The following is a 21,536-nucleotide window of genomic DNA, read 5'->3' on the forward strand; positions in this document are numbered from 1 at the left end:
GCTCTCTTTGCCACGTGGAGCTCCTTTCTCGCTTGGGTCTTCTCTTCCATTGGATCAAACCTTTCTCCAGTCACGTGACCTCAATGGATCCACCACCACCTCAGTGGATCTTTTGCGGCATCTTTTGTGACGTTCTCGTGGCATCTTTTTCGTCTTGTGGATCCTTCTTGCACAAGCGGACGCCACGCTGACATAAATTACATTTCACCCGACCCACGAGATACACGTTCCGGTATTAGCCACAAAAACGATCACATTGTTCCCGTCATTTTCGAACACGTACGCGACATTCTAGACCATTGCGTAATAACAATGCGCACAACAGACGAGAAAGGACAGGGCCGCATCAGACCTCGTTCCACCACTGGATTGCCCATGCGTGTTCGAAAAGACACGTACATAAAAACGCACTCATCTCCGCAGCACCCAGGCGCACGCACTTCTGACCATAAACACAGCACAGGGACGTTGCTGTGTTAGCGTCTCCCCCACTGATTTCCAGAACATCGCTACAACCATAACGGACCCCGCGCGTGGGGGGATTCTTCCCATAGCTTTCCTCTTCCCATATAAGCCATATTCGACGAGCATGTAGTGGCAGTGACAAGCGAGGGTGAAGCCCGATGTTACACAAATCGCGGGTTGCTTCTATGTTTCCCACACAAGTACGGGTGGAACACTGAAAGAACTTTAACGGCGCACGTCGAAAGTGTGCGCAGTGAACTGGAGGACTGTGCGTGGTTATGAGAGGGCCTATACTGACCAGTCCCCTCCATTATGGCGCGGCGTCATAAACTTCCATTGTATGTTAGGTATGTGATGGTGAATAAAAAAAATATTTAAAGAAGCCAGGCAGGTTCTCTGTTCCAAGTGTATTTGGCTCCGTCTGGGTAGAATAATCTGAACAGGAGCGCCGTATACGACCGCAAGGTTTTATTGATTTTAAAATTTACTTATTGTACGCGTTGTGATGCAAAGATTTTTCAGTATCAACGACAATTATAAAGATTAAAATATAAGTCAGGTCTGGAAGTTGACCCATAACTGGAAGCCCTTCGGGTTGTACCTTTTTAGATCCTGGAGCCAACGCAAAAATAACGTAATGCTCGGGTCCGTTACAACAACAACAACTTTATTTAAATGATGATGAGCGGGGAGGTTCATCGCCAGGGGCGACGAAAGGGGGATGCGCTAAACGGCGATGCGCGAACGCCAGGGGCGACGACGGGATGACGAAACGGGCGCCAGCGGGTAATGTGGGAAAATGGAATACTGGATCGCCTCAGAGTAAGGACATAAGACCTACAGTGTCGAAAAGCTTTAGAAATACCAAGCAATTTTGACATAGCGAGAAGGTGAGAGGGCTGATTCAGCGCAACCGTATGTATACTTCAGTGTCCGCGGACGGCATACGCCTGCCTCATACAGATTGCAGTCGGACTCAACAAGTGTAACGGCTCATTTCATAAGTGGGCTTAAATTTCAACTCAAGCGTGTATTTTATTCTTGTTTTCCTGTTTTCTCTTTTTTTATATATAATCAGAAGACTATAGGTTTGTCCATGCTAAGACGACAGGGAGGACATCATAACGTTGCCCTTTCCTCCGCACCACCACGCGTGTTAATATGTACACATACTAGGCAGAAGGTTCTAAACTCTACAACTTACCTAAGTACCTAACGAGCTTTTCGAAACGTTTACTAGCCAGCAATAGTAACAGTAACACACTACGTCACGAAGCGCGAATTACACGATAAATACCGAGCTTACTCGAAGAAAAATAACGGAGACAAAAAAAAAAAAAAATACAGAAAGCGCAGAGCACGAAAGATACATTAAAAAGAAGGAAAGGGAAAGCAAGAAGATGACTTGGACGAGATGAATGAAGGTACAGATACAATGGGACACGTAGAGAGGAGACAGCTTGAGAGGCTCATCTGGCCCCAGGATGCGAGATCGAGAGCGGAAGAGATATCTACATCACAGTGAAAGAGCAGGGAACAAAGCAAAAAATATGAAGCCATAAAAGAGAGGCCGGGTGAAAAATCGTGCATTCATCTTTCGGCCCGGCTGAGAGCGGCACGACAGAGGTAGGTTGGATGCTGACGGCAAGATGACAGGAATGTGAACGGCAGAAACAAAAGCGAAAAGATTGGAGACTATTCGTCTTCGCGTGCGTCTTCACAATCGCGGGCGTTTTTGTGTCTGCACGTAGAATGCACGCGGAAAAGACACTGACTGTAGCGTCGTATTTACACGTGCCTCTTGCGGAGTGGGCTGGTGTCCACGTGGTATCCAGAGCGAATTACATTGTGCACGTTACGTTATACGCGAATGCAAGCTGTAAAGACTAGAGTATATCTATGCGGACATTCGACAGTGCCGATACATGTGTAGTCTAGTCGTGAAACGTGGAGGCTGACATGCACTTTTTGTTAGCTTAGTTTAAATTTCTCAGAACGCGCAAAATCACGCATATGCGTGACTGAATAGCACGCACAGCTATACGCAGTACTATGTGTGCTAGTAAGCTGGTACCAATGGATACGCTCCGAAATATTCTCTGGATAAAATAAAACTGCTGAATCCGGTTAATTAAGGGTGTACTAATGGAAAATTTATTACGTTAGATTACCAGTAAAGAGTGTATGTTGAGACAATTTACTACATTACTACATTTAAATTGAGGGTCAACGTTTCGGCGACGGCGTCGTCTTCACCTGAATTGAACGGGCAGTATATGTAGCTAAATGTGAAACACAGAGCATACGTACTGGTACGTGAATAGTGAATGTTGGGGTTGCTACAGAAAGGTTCAGAGCTTGTTCGTGGGCACAAAGGAAATGGTAAGCCTACGGGTAGGCAAGCTGCTCACGTCATCACACCACGAATAGGTTAATGGCCAAAGCAGTACATCGAGAGTGGGTATTCCTGGTGTTAACTTCGTGTATTTGGTGGAGTTAGTTGTCGGAACAGGTTCAGCTAGTTGAAATAACATGTACACAAGAGAAAGTATGGTATTTACCACTTACTTTCTTCTTGCAGGTGATACTATTTGGAACTTGAGCGATTCACTTGTTGGGCCCCTGTAAGGAAGGTGAAATGCGTTATAGATTTCCACTGTACCATAAAGAATCAGATATTTCGGTGTCCTTCTTAGCTTCCAAAAACAATTTGGTGTGCTCTTTCCTTTGATGTGCAAACACAAAATATTTGATCTTTTAAACTTTTTCAATCTTTTTTTAATTTTTAAACACAAAATAGTTGCACACGTGCACTTTTTTTATATAGGCTAATCACTCCAGCACGCGGTACACGAGCCCCCATCCCTCAGTCCAAAACGATATCGATCCCTTAAAAAAAAGGGGGGTCAGCACACCTTCCTGAAAACCTCCATTACTTAGCCCCGGCAACCCCTTCCCCTCCCATCCCTGTGCAACCTTCTCAACCTCCCACCCTTTTCACTTATTCTTCATTTTGAGCGGAAGCAACCTGCACAGGCCTAACAACAATGCAGCCCGCGTGCTTTTAAAAGGGACCATGTTGTGCGCGAAGGTTGTATAGGTGAGTATCTTGCGTGAGTCATCGGGAAGCTTTGTTCCTCCCTCCATTCATCATGGACTAGGGTGGCTCTGATGTGAGCCGCAATACAAAATTCAGTAGCCCCCTTTATGACCCCGTTGGGCGACCTGACCCGCGGAGGATGCATCCTCTCCCTTTTATATCTATTTCGAAATGACCACTGCGATGAACAGCCTCAGAAGGGAGGATATCTTCCATCCTGCCAATGGAGGTGTGTGCGTGTGTTGCGAGCTGGCGCGAAGTGGTATCATTTGCGTAATGGAGTAGAGTTTGCGTACATCTATGTGCGTAAACGAGACTAGTAGTGCTTTCGTCAGTAGAGAGCTTTAGTACATCGTACGCTATCGCCTTTGCGTACGTAAGGGATAGCGTTGATGGTTCTGTGCACGCCCATAACAGAAAGAGAGTTTCGAGCAGTGCGCAGGACCATCAACGCTATCCCTTACGCAGGACGGTTTCGGACTTATCTCTAGCTACGCTGCTGGGCTCCACACAATATAGTCAAGTGACAAAGGCACTTGTTCAGCTTCTGCGGATCTGTGGCCATCTGGGTGAACTGTGGCCAGCTGCATATTTGTTTTACTTTTTGGTTGTCTTTCTTGTTTCTTTTTTCCTTTCTTTCCTGGGAATAGCAAGCCGCCGTAGCGGTGGCTAACCTTTCCCTCCTATTTTTTTATATGATAAACATACCCCCCCCCCCCCTTTACGAAAGGTGATAGCGTACGATGTACTAAAACTCTCCAATGGCCCTGTTGTTTTGAACGAGATTTTTGTCAACGCAACATATTCAACGTTTGAGAGCATGAATCCATGCGGTTGTTGGAAGCATCAGTTAAGTTGAGTTGATGACTTACAGTTGAGTTGGGGGTTATATATAATGCACCACCGCGCCCTTGCTCTCGGTATCACGACTCCGAGGATATTTCTGCGTCGCGTGTGCACTCAGAAATTATGCGTGGAATTGGGAACCACGCTTCCGAATTGAACTGCTGCTCTGCAGTGGATGCAGACTTGCAGATTACGTTGAGGACGACACGAGAACATAGACGGCCGTTCTGGTTCTCGAAGTCGACTTCAGATGGCGCCACTTTTAGTTGTCCCTTTATTATTCCTACTGTTTGGAAATTCTAATGTTTGTATTTATCTCACTGCCTCGCTTTTGACCTCTTCAACCCCGCAGCCGTAAACGCACTCGAACGTTTGCAGGCCCTATCTGAGGGAACGATATTTTTGTTCGTTTTCGGGGAGAGTGAACCGGGTTTTCGCGAAGCCCTTGCGTGTTGTTGTAGACCGTAAATCCTGATATGGCTAGACTCGCAAACAGCATTAACCCTGCTTTCAGAGGCTACGTTCAGAGGCGGCATCAATGGCAGCATGTAGGCCCCGCAATTGATTTACGAGTAGGCCGCTAGGGGCCAGTGCACGAGGTGCTGAAGCAGACTGACGTTGCATTGCTTTTACGACCTTCAGTTGCTCTAGGGGGGGTCTAAGAAGCAGCAGAAGCGTAACTTCCGCTCAAAACAACTCGACTGTATCGGACGTCATTTCGAATGGGTCATTGCTGGAGAAGCGCTAGAACGTGGATGTGTCGGAACGATTGTGATAACCAGTCGCACAATATAAGTGCAGGGTTACCCGCAAGATATAGGGCACGGGTATTTCTTTCGCTCCGTGAGAAACATCACTGACACGACAGATGCCGAAACGTTCGTCAATGGTGTATGGAGTACGAAAAGAATCGTGTCAAACTCCTTTTCAGCTACTAGATTTGTTTCGGTAAGTTACGAAAAATTTAAGACAGTTGGTTCCACTAGATCGGCAACACCCGATTCTGCAATCTTCTTGAACTCCTGGAGGGCAATCGTCAGGGGCTTTCGAATTAACTCTCAAAGGCATATTATCAAAAAGTGGAACAACGAAGGGGCACATTACGTTTCGAAATTATTCAAAAGCAGCACAGTATATATCACAACAATGTTTACGCTGCAACAAAACTCGTAAACTTTTCTTTTAAGAACTGAACGAAGTGCCAATTTTTGTGTACACTTTTCGCACGTAATACGCCCTTCAACGTTAAATCTAGCTCTCCAACAAACTTTCATCCGGCATACAAAAACATGTGTGTAATTTTTAGTGAAATTCGCCACAATTTCAAAGGTACATATATGAAACGAACTTCGACGAAAGTTACTCCCCAAGAAAGACAACTAAGTAAAGTAAAATAGAATGTTTAGCGTAGCACAAAACAAACGCGATGATGCAATAAAGCCCGACCGTAAACCGAAGAAAGAACACGCAGTATTGTTTCTCACTCCAATGCACGAAGCAACGACGCATACCTTCCTTGTATTCTTTGGGACGTATTGCTATCTCGTAGAGTTTTATGTTATGACTTTATTTTTACCGTCGTTATACGACCCTTACGATACTTATTTGCTACCGTTTTTGAGTCTCCTTTTTACAAGCGAACGCGCTACGGCTCTGTTGTTACCGTTCTTGACAAGCGACGACGTGTTTTCGCCGTTACCCAGGCAACGCGTTTCTTTGTGTCCTGCCTGCCCTTTTCTTTTGCCCCGGGTGGTGCCTCCCATAAGAGAGGACACAGCGCCGACTGACATTGCCCTATTACACGCTAATGGATCTATGAGCGCGGCGTGCTTTTGTGAAATGCAGGCTAAATCGGCGACTGTCAAGCGGGTCAAACTGCAGGTTATTATCCGATCGGGTTGCATGCGCTGAAGGGAGGTGGTGGAAATCCATGTGTCATTTATTAAATGTGCCCTCGACTTAAAATTGCCCTTTGTTGCTTTCTGGATGGATGATTGCGCAGCTTCACTGATGGATTTAATTTGGTATGAGTTCACCATATGTGTGCCGCATTGTCACAGGTAAATCACAGGTAGAAATGTGCTGTAAAGAGCGTATTAGATATTTAACGGACTTACAACCAAATGGATCTGATTGGGTGAAGAGGAGAATAGAGAAAGCAAATTTTAACTGCATATTAATTTTTCTCAACACATTTTCTGCACACCGACATTTAGTCTGAGTATATATACCGTGACAAGGTATACAAAAACATATATTAGAACATTTATATGTGAGCATCATAATACTTTGTTATCCGCTATGAGCCCAGTGCTATTACCGAACTTTGCCCTTATGGTAACGGTATGAAAAACATTCAGTAACGTGGTAGTAGACGCAAAGGAACGACCACGGACACACCGAAAGAAGAACAGAAAAACCGGTATGTAGCAGTAATATTACGAACAGATGATGACAAAACAGTTAGACACGTGACATGTTCTGCACATTCCATTGGGGTAAACACGAATCATGCTATACGCTTCACTGCATTACCTGTGCGCTTACGGTAGAGCACCCTTTACTGGGGCGTGTTCACCTTTGCTCAAAGTGTTCCTTTCACGGTGTCGATACATGATCATTGGAGATTAAGCAGGACGTCTTATCCTGTTTCTGTGCGTTTTCTACACGTCATTATCTGTGATCTATGCTTCTGATATCTCAATATATTATCGCTCTTGTTTCTTTTTAAATACCCATCCGTCTATATTATCGTTATCGATTAGAAGAGCACGATCTGGATACCAACCAAGGTTCATCAAGGAACCATGATTCTGAACGTACTCAGCGGCGAAACTGGGCCGTGCAAATATCCGATAGTGAGGTTCACAGAGAAGGTCAAAAGTGCTGAATTCGCTTGAAAGCGACGTTACTAGGGCCACTTATGGCATTTGGACACGCGAGACATTTACTAGCCCCATTTGTCCCTCACAATCATACTGGTATTTTGTCTTCTCTTCTCAGACGTTTTTTTTTTTAAGTGGTATGGTCGCGCAGTGACTGTTATTCGGCGTCAGTTTCAGTTCAGTTTGCTAAGCCCATGTTCCGATGTTTGTCGCAGGCGACCTTGCTTCACATCAGTCACAAGTGATGAGTAAAATTAAAATTTAAAGCCCACACAAAAATCGAGTTTGCTACAGCTACTGCGACGCGTTATCGTCGAAGATAAGCTTCGCCTGCCACCTCCTCAAGTGCATAAAACTGAAGCGAATATAAGCATTGAAAATGACTATGAGATGAGAGACACTTCCGCCATATCAGGTACTTCATTTTTATCTTTTATTTATTTATCGGAAGCTGAAAAAATGTGGCAATACTAATAATAATGCGGGGCTTTACGTCGCGAGACAACTGCGATCACGAGCGACATACGCCACAGTGGTCGGGACTGTGGATTAATTTTGCAAAAAAAAAAAAAGAAATGTCTATGGTACGGCGTTAATAGGTCTCGCTTTGAAAGGAGAAATTTGAAGCAGTGACGGCAGTGGAACATACGGATAGGATAACAGGGGAAGGACAAGTCAAGAAGGAGTCCTAAATAGTCATTGAGAAGTGAAAGGACCGCCAAGACAGTGCTCCCCGCTCTTCTTCCCTTCACAGTAATTGTCACACGAGCACACTGCGAGTGCACAAGAGGATACCACACTACCTGCTTGTGTGATGCCTCCTCGCTTTGCACACGAGTCTGGTGAGGTGTCTGAGCAAGCAGTGATCCTAAGATTCCGGAGGCTACACCCGGCTATGAGGACTCCACCCATGCGCCCCGGGTGGAGTCCTTGCTTTGCTGGACGCAAGCACCTGTCAACAAGCCGGGCTGTTGCACGGAACGGTTATCTGTCATTTAGATAATTCTGTCTTTCTGCGTACCACGATCATTCTTCAAGTAACTTAATAATCTTGCGGCTCGGTCAATTCTTGTAATTGTTTTCGCGTGCGCAGGGAGGTGTTCGATGAAAGAGAGGCTATAAGAACATCAAAGCTTGTGAGTGACTGCATTTGAAAGAACGACAAAAAAATTACTCAATGACTCAACTGAAGCGGGTTTGGTGCTTATTCGAAACTGCTCGATTTGCTCTCATCACTGGTTTTAATGAGAATTACTAATAAGACAACACCTCTTGTGTCCCATTGTCTTGTGTCATCATCACTTCTCCTTCATTTATTATTGTTGTTGTTGTGTCCCATTCACTAACTGGCGTACCGGGACCTCAGTCATATCCAACTAATCGAGCACGTTATCAAATACGTCCATAAGTAAACGAACAGACCTGTACTTTGAGAAAAATGAGTAAAATTTCGAGCATATGCAACTTTTAGTTCTCTAGATTTCAGTTACTCCTCATTTTAGTCCCTTTGCTTCGTAATTTACTCCCTAACACTGCAAATAGCTCCTAAACTTCCGTGCAGTTAGTCCAGAAAGGGACTAGTCGTTGTTACAATGCGTCTACTGAAGCAAAAGACGTAGCAGGGAAGTCAAGACCGTAGTTAAAGAGCACAAAAACAAAAGCACAGAAGACGATCGCAGATTTATTATGGTACAAGTTGTCGGCTGGTGCAGCTCTGGTCAACCTTAATAACAACACTGGAAAAAGTGTAGTCTCGTTCCCGAGCGCGATTACAGCAACCCTTGGGGCCATAAGGAAATCTTAATTGAACAGAATTATTCTGTTAGTTTAATGCAAGGATTTTAATCACTTAACATTCCTCCCAGTGCCCCAAGGGTGGCTGTTATCGCACTGGGAAACGAGATCAAATTTTTTCCAGTGTTATTATTAAGGTTGACTGGCGCTGTACAAGCTTTCGGCAGCTGTGGTACAAGCGAGGCTGCACGACAGCTTGTACCACAATACATCTACGATCATCTTCAGTGCTTCTGTTTTTGTGTTAATGCATCTACTGCATAAAAGAAAAATTACAGTCCTTTATTTCTCTTTTCTTCTTAAAGCTCTGCTCTACAAGGCTCTTTTGACTTTTTTGGACACCATAGGACTTCGATCCTTGTTGTGAAGGGGCTCATTATTTCATTCCCCACATCAGTGTCCCAACATCACCACATCCCCATCACCACTGTCCCCATTATTTCATTCCCCACATCACCACCAGCAATGGGGTAGAGTAGTATCGCCCCGGGCGATGAAACTCCCCATTCATAATCTCAAAATAAAATCGCTGTTCTTCTTTTTAAAGTGTATCGTAACTGCCCTACACAATCGTACCTACCCTGAAACTGGGGGTGCTCATATGAGACACAAGCATCTGAATAACGAATATACTGAAATTTCAACCACAACCGCACAAAAAAGAAAAAAGAAAAACGAAAACAAGTTCCCAAACCGCTCACTCCCCGAATGCATTCCATCGAAGCCCGCCTATCTCCTCAAGACAGCAGCCGCTGTCTTAGCATTGCGGGCGTCGCCAAACGACCGGCGATTAGCGAAATGAGTCGGTGGTCCACTTCGGACGGACTTTGGCAACAACTCTGCCCTTTCCGCTTCGTTAGCTACCAACTGCTGACACCCGCAGGGCCATTGGCATCCTCCTCCTCCTCGCCCCCCCCCCCCCCTCTCATATTCAGTCGCTATAGCGGAAGTTGCCTGATGATGATAACCGCTGATAGTGTCAAAATTAATTACTCGCTCGCATTAGCGTCCAAACAGCACTCCATTATTCGCAAGACCCTCCACAGAGTGTGTGCTGAGCACGCAGCAAGAAGAAGATACGTTCTATGGGACGAGGGCTTTAATACGCCCCTGAGCGCCTGATTAAATGAATGCCGAGGTACCAGTCGAGTGAAAAATGCGGTTGGCCCTCCAGTTTTTGCAGGTATTTCGCGCCGCACCGCGTGTGTAGGCAGTGTAATCGTGTTACATGCAGAAGCTGAAGCAGCGTTGGAGTTAGGTTATGACAATAACATAGGGTATAGACTTAAGTTATCAAAGGCCGGACACCGGAACGTTTTCAAATATAGGGGGCAGAAATAATCTCGTGGGGGGGGTCGTTTGGGGGGTTGTTAAACATACCTGGTGTGCCTTCTCGTAAGGAATATAATAAAGCGAGCTATGAATGGTAATAATAGCATAATGACAATAAATGTTAAGCGGTGATATTTGTACAAGTTGAGGCGGCAAGAGGCATTGATGATGATGATGATGATGATGATTGGGAGTTTTATGGCGCATGGCAAGAGGCATTGAGGCAGGCAAGTTCGAAATTCGCTATCTGCCTGTCGTATATAGTTTCGTCGGATCTGTTGATCGTTGTTCCGCTGATGCGCACAGAAGTATGCTATGCGTGCGTCGATGAGTCGCCGTGCCGTCGACAATTCTGCAAGGCTGCAAAGTGTACGTGATTGCAGAACAGAGTGGTGAATTGTGGGGTGGGGGAGGAGGGGCAGCCCGCCCCCTGCCCCACCTGTTCCGACGTCCCTGAGGCCGGGTATCTCTTCCCTGTCGTTGGTTACCGTGAAGGTTTCCTGTTGTTCCGCGCCTTGAACTTAGTGCTCTCATAGCACTCTTAGTAGTGCTGAATTAGTATTAGTGCTGCTTGTATAAGTGTTCACTCTAAGAAAAAAAAGGTAGAATTTTCTACCCGTCTCGGTAGAGCTGTATTGCAACCACATTTCTATTCAAACCAATTTTACCTTTTGATTATAACTGCAGAGTAGAAGCAAACTACAGAGTAGACACTGTCGTTCTTCCAGCTTGGGTAGGAAATTCTACCTTTTTTTTTCTCTGAGCAAACGTGAGAGAGAGAAGCAAGGGAAAGGGACGCCGCCACTTATACCCGTGGAAGAGAAGGCGTGTGGATTGGCTCGAAATGGTAGAAATACTGTCGTTCTACCAGGTTGGGTGGGAAATTCTATCTTTTTTTTTTTCTTTCTTAGAGTGTTGTATCGCATCGTAATGTAACACACGTGAACGATGTACTTTGGTGTATCCGAATGGTTATTAAATATATTCTGAGCAGCAACTACTATAAATGGAGTACACTGCACACAAGTATGAGGAAACGATTCATCGGCCACGTTTCATGGTGGGACGGAGTTTCGCTGCTTAAAATACCGGTTCACTTCTATCCCAATATTTTTAACAATTCGTGCCCGATTTTCAGCCCTATCGACTATATAGTTTCATCGTACGTTTCCTACACATATTACTGAGTAGCATTTCAGTCTAGAAGCAGGAGAAGCCAAGGAACAAGGCGAGCTGGAGGAGACGAACAACACGGACATCGTAATCCGCATCCAAGTAGGACGGGACGATTACGACGACAGCGCCCCCCAATCTATCGCGTCACGTAGGGAAGGGATCCCCCACTCGATCGATTATTATCAAAGGAAGACGTTTAGCCGTGTAGGCACGTCCACAGAGACAACCATCTTTTGCCAGACGGAACTACCCGAGTTCCTATACTGTTCTCTCCCAATGTCTGCGCCCCGTTGTCAGTTCTTTTCTTTCTTTATCGCGGGAAGCGTCAAAAAAGGACGGTCCGCGTGGCTGATTCGAGAGCATCGGTGTTCTTTCGCGTTTTGTCAGCTCCTTGTCATTCCCCGGTGGAGTGGGGGGGGGGGGGGTGCCCTTTTGTTTGCACTCCCCCGGAATCCTCAACTGTAAGCATCACTTCCTTGGCTCATGACGCTCCTCTAACTTAGGGAGGGTCCCGAGTCTTGTGTGATGCGGCGGATCGCCCTTTCTCCGCACCCCCCCCCCCCCCCACACACACACATCAACCACAATTTTTTTATGTGCCGTATTTTTGCTCGTTGTCGCTGCACTTTAATTACGAAGACAGAGGCACGTTGTGAATGGTTCGGTTCTCCGCACAGACAGCAGGTTGAAAAGGATGCTTGTCTGGAACACGTGTGATGTCTTGTCATTGCTGTCGTCGGAATTAACGAAAAATAATTTTCTTTCGCTTTGTCCTCGGCTCTGAAGATGTCGTTTGAAGGAACCGAAGACATCTTCGGGGAGCTACAGGCGACAGAAAAATGAAATAACACACAGATTCGGTTCACTTGGCACACACCGCCAACTGAAAAGAAAAGAACAAGATATGGCGTGGAACTTGTGCTCGCCGATCTGTGTACTTTGGAAATGTTTAATAACAATTACAACAATTACAATTACAATTAACAACAACAAAAATGTGGCCGATAGCTTTAATAGCGGATGCTTTTGCATCTGTTGGTATTTTACTCTCAACGTGCGAGGCACCTACAGAAAAACTTTTGTGTGTGTGTGTATATGTGTTAGCGCCGCGTTGCAACTGTGCCGCGTGCAACAATAAATGAAGAAGTGACGATGACATGGGATGTTTCCCCGTGGTAGCCACAGGACCCTACCCCACTTCACAGTGGTTAATATGAGAGGATGAATTATGGCGATCTCAACAAAGTGACAGCGACCAGTATGATTTTTTTCTATATGCCAGCTGTTTCCATGGGCGTCACAAATCCGTGTCACCTGAAAACCCCAGCACCCCCTGTAGGTTAAGAAAACACTATGAAATTGCCTCGACACACGCTGAGGTCATTGGATGCAGTCTGAAAAAGGCATTAAAATGAACTGACATACGCTCGATATCGAGCAAAGAACAGCAATAAATACGTGACGGCGATATTTGTTTGTTTGTAAGGAAAAAAATATTAGAAATTGAACTCGTCGCCCGACGACGATATTGTTGTGGTGATGTTTCGCCGCTTGCAGAGCAATGGAGCTCTTTAAGGCTACACAGGTAGGTCAGCTACCCGTGCCGCTCCACAGTTTCCCTCTTTCTCCTACTGCCCGCGGAGCGACCTCTCCTCTGGTCCCATGCTATACCAATGCAATGCAATACCATTCCAGGACATTGGTAATAATTCCTTTCCCACAGTTATACTCAGACCAAGCGTTTTTTTTTTTTTTTTTCGTGCGCAGTAGTGTGTATCGTTCTTTCACCAACAAAGAATAATCTATGAGAGGCAGTACCACACAAAGCCCCACTCCATACCGCAGAGTTCTTTTCTTACTGTTCCGCAAATTGCTCTTGCAACGATCAGCCATATATTACGCCAGGGAGGGGTAGCAGCGCACGTTGCTTCGATCGCCGCCAGGGGGCGAGAGGTGAAGCGTAGCGGCTGTCACGTCTCTGCTTGAGACTTTCAAGGTGATTGAATCGATTAGTGCGGCTCGCGCTGCCACCCTACATCGTAACCAGATATACCTGCACCCAATTCACTTCCTTCCGGTAACGTTATACAGAAACGACGTTGGTTCACTTTGCTGGCAGCAACAAGCCAAGACGTTGTTGAGGTCACGCATGAGCTCGAACTGTGTTCTGCAAAGAAGCAGATGGCGTGCATGCTTGGAGGTTTCATGTTTTTCTTACGATCGACATGGTACTGTTCTTAATTTCTGTGCGCATACGGGGTCTTTCACCTAACGTGTCATAAAATTCTATGTATGCATTTTGCACTAGAATGCCGTAAGCCCTGCATGCGCTTCAGGTTGACTTGGCAAAGTTCGGAATTCAATAAACCTCTACCCGAGAAACGTCATCATGACGTTGGTAGACACACCGAAACCAAAACAGATCGGAAGGGGAGAGCTGGGTTCCACGAATGGTCAGTTGTTCGCTGCCTCCTATTGAAAGAAAAGTAGGACCGAAGGTCGCGTCCCTTTCGGAGGCCATCGTAATCACCTCAAGACCGCGGCTTTCGGGCGCGACCTTATTCGCCACTAGCTTTGAACGTAGTTCAACTCTACCAAACTCGTGGGGCTGTCGAACATTATGACGTCATTTGTTTACAAACAGGTAGAGGTCTATTGGGAAAATTGAATTTCTCTCGAACGAGATTTGATGAAAGTGCTCAGAAGCAATGGCGAAATCTCCCCTGAGGTAAATACTTTTCTGACGTGCAGATTTTTAAGTGTATTGAAACACCCTGTATATGGAAATGCGGTGCCACTTTTAACCGGCTGAAATATCTATTGTATGGTGCAATGCGAAATTCCTTCTCTGGAGCATATTTCTACCTGTGTCATGTAGACGTGTCTACCTCGTCCCCTCAATGTCATTTCACGTCCCATATAGTCCCGTTCGGCATTGGGGTAGTGGGCCACAACCCAGGTGGCGAATTTCCCCATTCATCATCATCAATGTATTTGTTGTTGTTGTTCCCAGACATAAAAATTATGCAAGAGAGCTGTGGTGTAAAGCTGAAGCCTTAACATTTCCTCGAGTATTATATGCGGAAGGGAAAGAGGATTACATGAAAGATGGGCAGATACATACTGTTGCGGTTCGAGGGTCCGAGCGGTCTAGTGCTGGAGGTAGTCAGGCAGGGGTCCGTCTTCAACAACAACAGAGGTTTATTTACATGTTCAGTATCTCAAGAACAGACAAAACAAGCCATCATGGCCGCGCTCTTTTAAAGCAAATTCACAGGGTGAGAGAGTCACGTGATAACCTTGTCCAACCAATCCGCTGGCCGGTGCCAGTCAGGCAACTGTCACTTCAGACGTCTCGAGGTCACCAGACGCACCTGTTTGAGATCTCGAAGAGTGGCTGTCTGGGAGATGAATAGGGAGCTTATCCCTAGGTGACCTTCTTAGGTGCCCGAAGGGAACGACGAGGAAGACTGAGTCCATTCACTAACGTGTTGGCTGCTCATCACAACCCAGACGGTTGGCACCACATAATGAATGGCTTAACCAAAAGTAGCCTTGGTGTCCTCTTTTGGAGTACGTGTCGCGCAGCCGTTGTCTTTGTCTCAGGCGACGATCACACTGACTGGGCCAGTCGCAACAGCTCCTCCCCCGCCAGTCTGGTTATCGCGAAGGGGAGCGGTTTCTTTCGCTGCTCCACTGAGATGATAACTTCGGACAGTGACGGCTTCTCTTTACGACATGTAGAATGCAGCAGGTCATCAGGTGCTTTCTTGGAGAAAAGGCGGACGGATTTTGCTCCAGCAGAATGGTAGCCCCAGCTTCTTTCCTGGTAGAAGTGTGGCTACGTCGGACCACTTGCGAATAATGGCAAGTCCATCCGACTATATAACAGTGGAAGACAACATAGGAAATGACACGCACCAGAACCGCACATGCGCACAAATAAGTGTCCCGCCAACCAAGCCAGATCACACCAGACTGGAAAATATCTTTACAAATCGGACTAACACGTTGCCCCACAATGCAGCTTCCTAGAAATCATTAATGACATAACGCTCAAAAGAACTAATATGCACCCATTTGCAAACAGACGGTGCCCGATCTGTATTCCAATCTCCAAACTAAAGTAATTATACCAACCTATGTACAGAATTGAAGACAACATTGAGCTCATCCTCGGTATCGGAATGATCTCCTGAGCTCACTCAGTGAACCATGGCGGAAGCCGTCAGCATTCTCTCTTTGACGCTCCTCGTTTCACTAGTTTTCCCGTTCGCTGACAGACTGTACATGACCCAACATATAAGTCCACGTCTTCTAAACATCCGGGCCAATAATACCCCTGCGTGAGACGTCGCTTGGTCCTGCGAGTCCCAAAATGTCCTACATCAGAGCCGCAGTGAGCCGCACGCAGCTGCTCTGTCCGGTACTTTTGCGGGAGAACAAGCTGATCAAATGTCTTCCCCGTTCTGCCTCGATAACTCCTGTAGAGCAGGTCGGCGTTTAGATAAAACTCACTGTCGTTCCCCGCTGACCCTTCGCTGACGCTACTGCGCCAACCTTCAAGAGAAGTGTCGCTAATCTGCTCTGACACCAGCGTATCTCTATCTACAGTGTGGGGACTTTTTCCCTCTCGAGAATTTGGGAAGAGTACAGTGTTCTCACTCCGCTTTGTGTTTGCGCCCATCGCGTCATTTCCACTATCCCGACGCAAGCTCTGCTTAACCTTTCCCGTGTCCGCCGTGCCGCCACTCGCGTCGTTCACGGCATCCAATCGTTCTCCACTTTGCGATTTCACTAGATCTCGTGGAATCCGTTGATTATTGTGATATTTCCGTTTCCTTCGTCGCCGTGCTTTTAATGGCCTCTTCAACTGGTCCATTTCCCCCGAAAAACCCTCGCCTCGTTGTCCTAACAGCTGCTCTGATTTGTTAGAAAATATGTATTTGTAATACCGAGGAAGATTTCCGGATACCACCGCCTCAGTGACTAGCTCACCAAACGGGCCTTCTATTGTTACTCTAGCGATAGGAAGGCGTACGCACCACTTTTCTGCCACTTGCTTAATGCTAGCGCTTCGACCCGTGTAATCCCCTTCGGATACCCAATCTGGGTGGACCATGTCCACAGTAGCTGCGGTATCGCGGAGACCCTGGCATGGCCGACCGTTAACAACCATTCTTCGCACGTACGGTTCTAACAATTTTGCATCCTGGGCGCTACCACTGACATAGGCAAACGCAACTTCGTTTGGGCAATTAGCTGCAAAGTGTCCCGGCTCGTTGCACGCAAAACACACCCGCTGCCTCTGAGTTTCAAACACTTTTGCCTCCGGAACTATCACTCTCTTGTTATCAGGCTTTGGGGAGGCTAACCTACTTTCACCCCCAACTTCCCTTTTGTTCGTCTGACCTTCTTGAACGCGTCGGCGGGTGAATCGCTTTTCAGGCTCTGCCTGCCGCAGAGCCGACTGTTCTCTGTCGGCTTCCTTTGCTGCTCTAAAGGAAACACCTATCGCGCCTTGCGTCTTTCTGCGAGTTACGAACTCTTCTGCAAATTCTGCGGCTTTCTGCACGTCTACACCATTTAACCTGTCTTGCACCCAAAACATGGCTGCCTCTGGAAGGCATCGGTAAAACTGCTCAAGGGCCACGCACTCTATAACTTTGTCGTGGTTACCGAAAACCTCCGCGCTTTTGAGCCACTCTAACAGGTTGGCCTTGAGGCTGTATGCGAATTCCGGATACGATTCGTCCGCTTTCTTTTCGCTTGTGCGGAAGCGTTGCCGAAAGGCTTCCGTAGAAAGACGGAACTTTTTTTGGAGTGCGGCTTTAGCTTTGTCATAGTCCGCTGCGTCCTCTTTGCTAAGTCGGGCAATGACGTCTGCGGCCTCGCATGGGAGCAAAGTAAGAAGTTTATGGGACCATGTTTCTCGATCGAAGCCAACTTTTTCGCAAGCTCTTTCGAAGTTGACGAGGAACAGGCCAATATCCTCTCCGATTTTGAAAGGCTGCAGCAGGTCCTTGATCTTTAATCTTTCATTATCTCTGCTGCGACCCATCTCAGAAGCTGAGCTGTTTGATTCGAGTCTCAGCTTCTCTAGCTCCAACTTCCTCAATGCCAATTCATGCTCGCGCCGTTCTTTCGCTAGCCGCTCCTCGCGTTCCCGCTCTTGCAGCTTTTCTCTTTCCACGCGTTCCTGCTTTTCTCTTTCAAAGCGTTCCTGCCTCGCATTTTCTTCCTCCTCTTTCTTTTGCAAGATTAACTCCCAACACTCCTTCATTTCCTCATCATCAGCTCCAATTCTACGGATGAGCTCAATGATCTGAGGTTTACGTTTTACCTGCCCCTGGCTACCCCCAAGTTCTTCCAGCAGGAGTAACAAATCTGGCACTCGCAATTTGTTAAGGTCCATAATTTCTCTTGTGAGCGTCAATTTCCCTTGCCCTATCCTTTTCGGGTGAAGCGTGCTGAACTATGGCTTCCTACCTAAAGGCTAACAGATTTTGCCTACACCGGCGTTTCACAGTCTGGCGAAATCAAAGCGAGGAAAGAGGAACACTCACCCATGCGACTTGTTCGGCCTAGCGGTGTCCATCCCAGCGGCTGCCAACCAGTTGTTGCGGTTCGAGGGTCCGAGCGGTCTAGTGCTGGAGGTAGTCAGGCAGGGGTCCGTCTTCAACAACAACAGAGGTTTATTTACATGTTCAGTATCTCAAGAACAGACAAAACAAGCCATCATGGCCGCGCTCTTTTAAAGCAAATTCACAGGGTGAGAGAGTCACGTGATAACCTTGTCCAACCAATCCGCTGGCCGGTGCCAGTCAGGCAACTGTCACTTCAGACGTCTCGAGGTCACCAGACGCACCTGTTTGAGATCTCGAAGAGTGGCTGTCTGGGAGATGAATAGGGAGCTTATCCCTAGGTGACCTTCTTAGGTGCCCGAAGGGAACGACGAGGAAGACTGAGTCCATTCACTAACGTGTTGGCTGCTCATCACAACCCAGACGGTTGGCACCACATAATGAATGGCTTAACCAAAAGTAGCCTTGGTGTCCTCTTTTGGAGTACGTGTCGCGCAGCCGTTGTCTTTGTCTCAGGCGACGATCACACTGACTGGGCCAGTCGCAACAATACCGACCGTTTGCTTATGCAGGTTTGAGTGTGAGCGATGATTGCTGCATCCACGAGCGCACGTGTAGCTATATCACACACACACAGTACCTCAAGCCTTTGAACTAATTTCTTCTCTCTCTCTTTCTCTCTCTCTCTCTCTCTCTTGTTTTTGCCCTTTCCATACTCCAGAAGATGTTGCCGCTTTCGCAGTTTTTCTTATTTCAGGACAAAGTGAACAGAAGCAAGCGACCCTCTCGACGGGCTTGTCGATCAGTGTTTCACTCGCGTCGAGTATTGGTCTAATGTATTCGCAACGAAATGATGCGATGCCATCTGATTCCAACTCATGCACCTACGATTTCACTAACACGCATACAATGACAAAGTCACACTTTTTCAGAAAACCAACCAAGTTTACCCACGCTCGAATAAGACCCGCATTTTTAGGGTCAACAGGGCCTGCGCCGCAGCATGCTTCTAAGGCCAGATACATCTATAAAAAGGGAGCCATACAATATGCAAATGCTGTAAGCCAACATCAAGCACATGTTTAGTCTCTCGGAGGTTGCACACGGCCCCTCGTACAATACTACTACATTCCTATTCAAATTTAATGCAGGATGAAAAAAAAGAAAAAGAAACCGACAGAAGAACCTCCAACGTCTACATATCGGGTCTGTTCCCTTTTTACGATCTACCAGAAAGAACGGAGTGAACTGCTCTAATTAGATTTACTTCCTCTTGCCTCGACATTCATCCATTATGCGCTCAGACCTTTTCGTCGGGGGCTCTTTAACTCGCCGATTTCTTTCATGCGAAGTTTCCATCTTCTCGGAGCCTGTCGATATTTGGCTTAGAATGCATACAGGATCGACCCCCTCCCCCATCGCTGTCCGTCAAAGCATTCTACCCCGTCGAAGTAACGTGGCGAAGTATAGCGTTGAGCTGTGCGAATTATACAACCTGCTTTGAATAAATTATTATCGTGTATGTAATTAACAGCCGCGTTCTTCTCTCAACACATATTCAATATATACACGTTAATGTTTTCCAGCCGCTATAGAAAGATTTTGCAGTTGCGTTCCGTTAACTAAACAGCGAGTTCCGCCGTCACCCATGATGCTAAGCCGTGTTCTTGTTCTGCCAGAAAACCGCAATTCCTTATCATGTGTTCGACGACATTTATCAGAAATGAATCTGTCGATAAAACCATGATCTACAACACAGTCTTCCTACTTTGTCTTCGTAAGTCATCTATCGACTCACCTGCGGTTCAAGATAAACGTGCGTGTTCCGTGATTACAGACGCAGGTTTTGGGAAATAGGCCCAGATGTTGCTGGTATTTGGGATGACCCACCACATCATCACCCCATTTATGTGTGTGTGTGTATGTGTGTGTGCTGGTATTAACGTTAAATGTCTGGCATCAGATCACGAACGAACGTATACTGCACAGCCATTTATGTTCACGAACGAACGTATACTGCACAGCCATTTATGTTGTTGTCCGCCATGGCTGTATTTGCTATCGTATACTGCCTATTGGCTAATATAGCAGCACGTTTATTTTAGCTGCTATGAAGCACGGTACGGAAAACCGCATATCCATTCTGCAATATTTATAATGCAAGAAATTAGCTGCAAGGAACTATCTGCGTGTGTTTCTAACACCGCTGCGCTCGTAACACTGCTAAGCATAAAATAATACACATGGCAACACCAGTGTTCTTCTAGTTCAGGCAAAACACAAAATATTCCATCAGATATCTCGAAATAAATCCACTTACACGTGTCGTTGTTCCGCGTTACGTTAAAATGTAACCATTCAAAAGACCCCCCCCCCCCCCTCCCTCTTCCAAAACGCGATTGATACACTAAACTCTTTTCCATCGCACTGCAATAACTGCACTCACCATGCTGCAAACTTCCCCTCAATGCTCGTCGTGCACCCAGAGAAGCCCATCCAATTAAGCTTCCGAGGCGTATAGCCCTTACGGTCATGTAACGCCACCAAACTCTTCCCCCCCCCTGTTTTTCCACTGCCTTTCGTCACAGGTGAGGTTCTGGTCACGTAGACGGCGGCGGCAGATATAACCCATGAGAGGAGACATATTATCAGTGCTCCCAGCGTAACGGAGGAGAAAGGAAGGTGATTAGTTAGGTGACGACTATATCGAGATAAGGAGATTAGTGGCATAAGCGCGTTCTCGTGTCCTGGGACGTTGGATTGTGGGATCAGAAAACTGCTCAGCTGGCTGACTGGCTGGCTTACTAAGCGATGCCTTGGGGGGGGGGGGGGCATGTGCGTGGTTCATTTGGGAGCACTGCCTTTCGGATCACTGATACTGGAAAGAAGTGTTTGTGCGAGAGTATCAGGGCGTGACAGGTAATACAACCGTGCTTGATGTGGAGGTGATGGAGTGGAGGCTGTAATTGATAGGGATTCGTGTTAATTGAGTGGCTCGATGCGTGAAGTGGAGTTCTCGTGCGAGAGAAATGATTTAGCGCGACTTAAGATGACTGGTGAGATTATTGTTAATTAGTGCTGTATGAGGCATCGGAGAACAACATAAGTGGCTGTGTAGGAATTGGTGAGGAACTAAAAAAATACATTTTCAGAAGTATACCGGTTGATGTCAATGGCAGTGCGGAACTGGTATGACGAATTGTTGAAAGGACTTCCTAGTTAGTACTGCCATTAAGGTTGCCAATTAACCGCGCGATGTGAACACGTTATTGATTCGTTGACGTTTCGTTCTAGCGGAGCCAAAGCCGAGACTAACTTTGGGTTCACATTTTAGAAGCGGTAAAACAGAGCCTT

At 46.5% G+C, this 21,536-nt stretch overlaps 1 protein-coding gene across 9 annotated transcripts in view; it reads right to left on the bottom strand.

The window, feature by feature from the left end:
* Window positions 1–21,536, bottom strand: part of LOC135368658 (discoidin domain-containing receptor 2-like) — a 363,200-nt gene that overhangs the window by 231,185 nt on the left and 110,479 nt on the right. For 6 of the 9 annotated variants that reach the window (XM_064602081.1, XM_064602079.1, XM_064602087.1 and 3 more), the window contains one exon: window positions 3,027–3,087. The gene's annotated coding sequence lies outside the window, so the exon portion shown is untranslated. The remainder of the gene's footprint in view (window positions 1–3,026; window positions 3,088–21,536) is intronic. The other 3 variants (XM_064602083.1, XM_064602082.1, XM_064602085.1) reach the window with 1 other exon arrangement.

Source organism: Ornithodoros turicata, chromosome 9 (genome assembly GCF_037126465.1).
Source record: "Ornithodoros turicata isolate Travis chromosome 9, ASM3712646v1, whole genome shotgun sequence".
NCBI classification, from domain to species: domain Eukaryota; kingdom Metazoa; phylum Arthropoda; class Arachnida; order Ixodida; family Argasidae; genus Ornithodoros; species Ornithodoros turicata.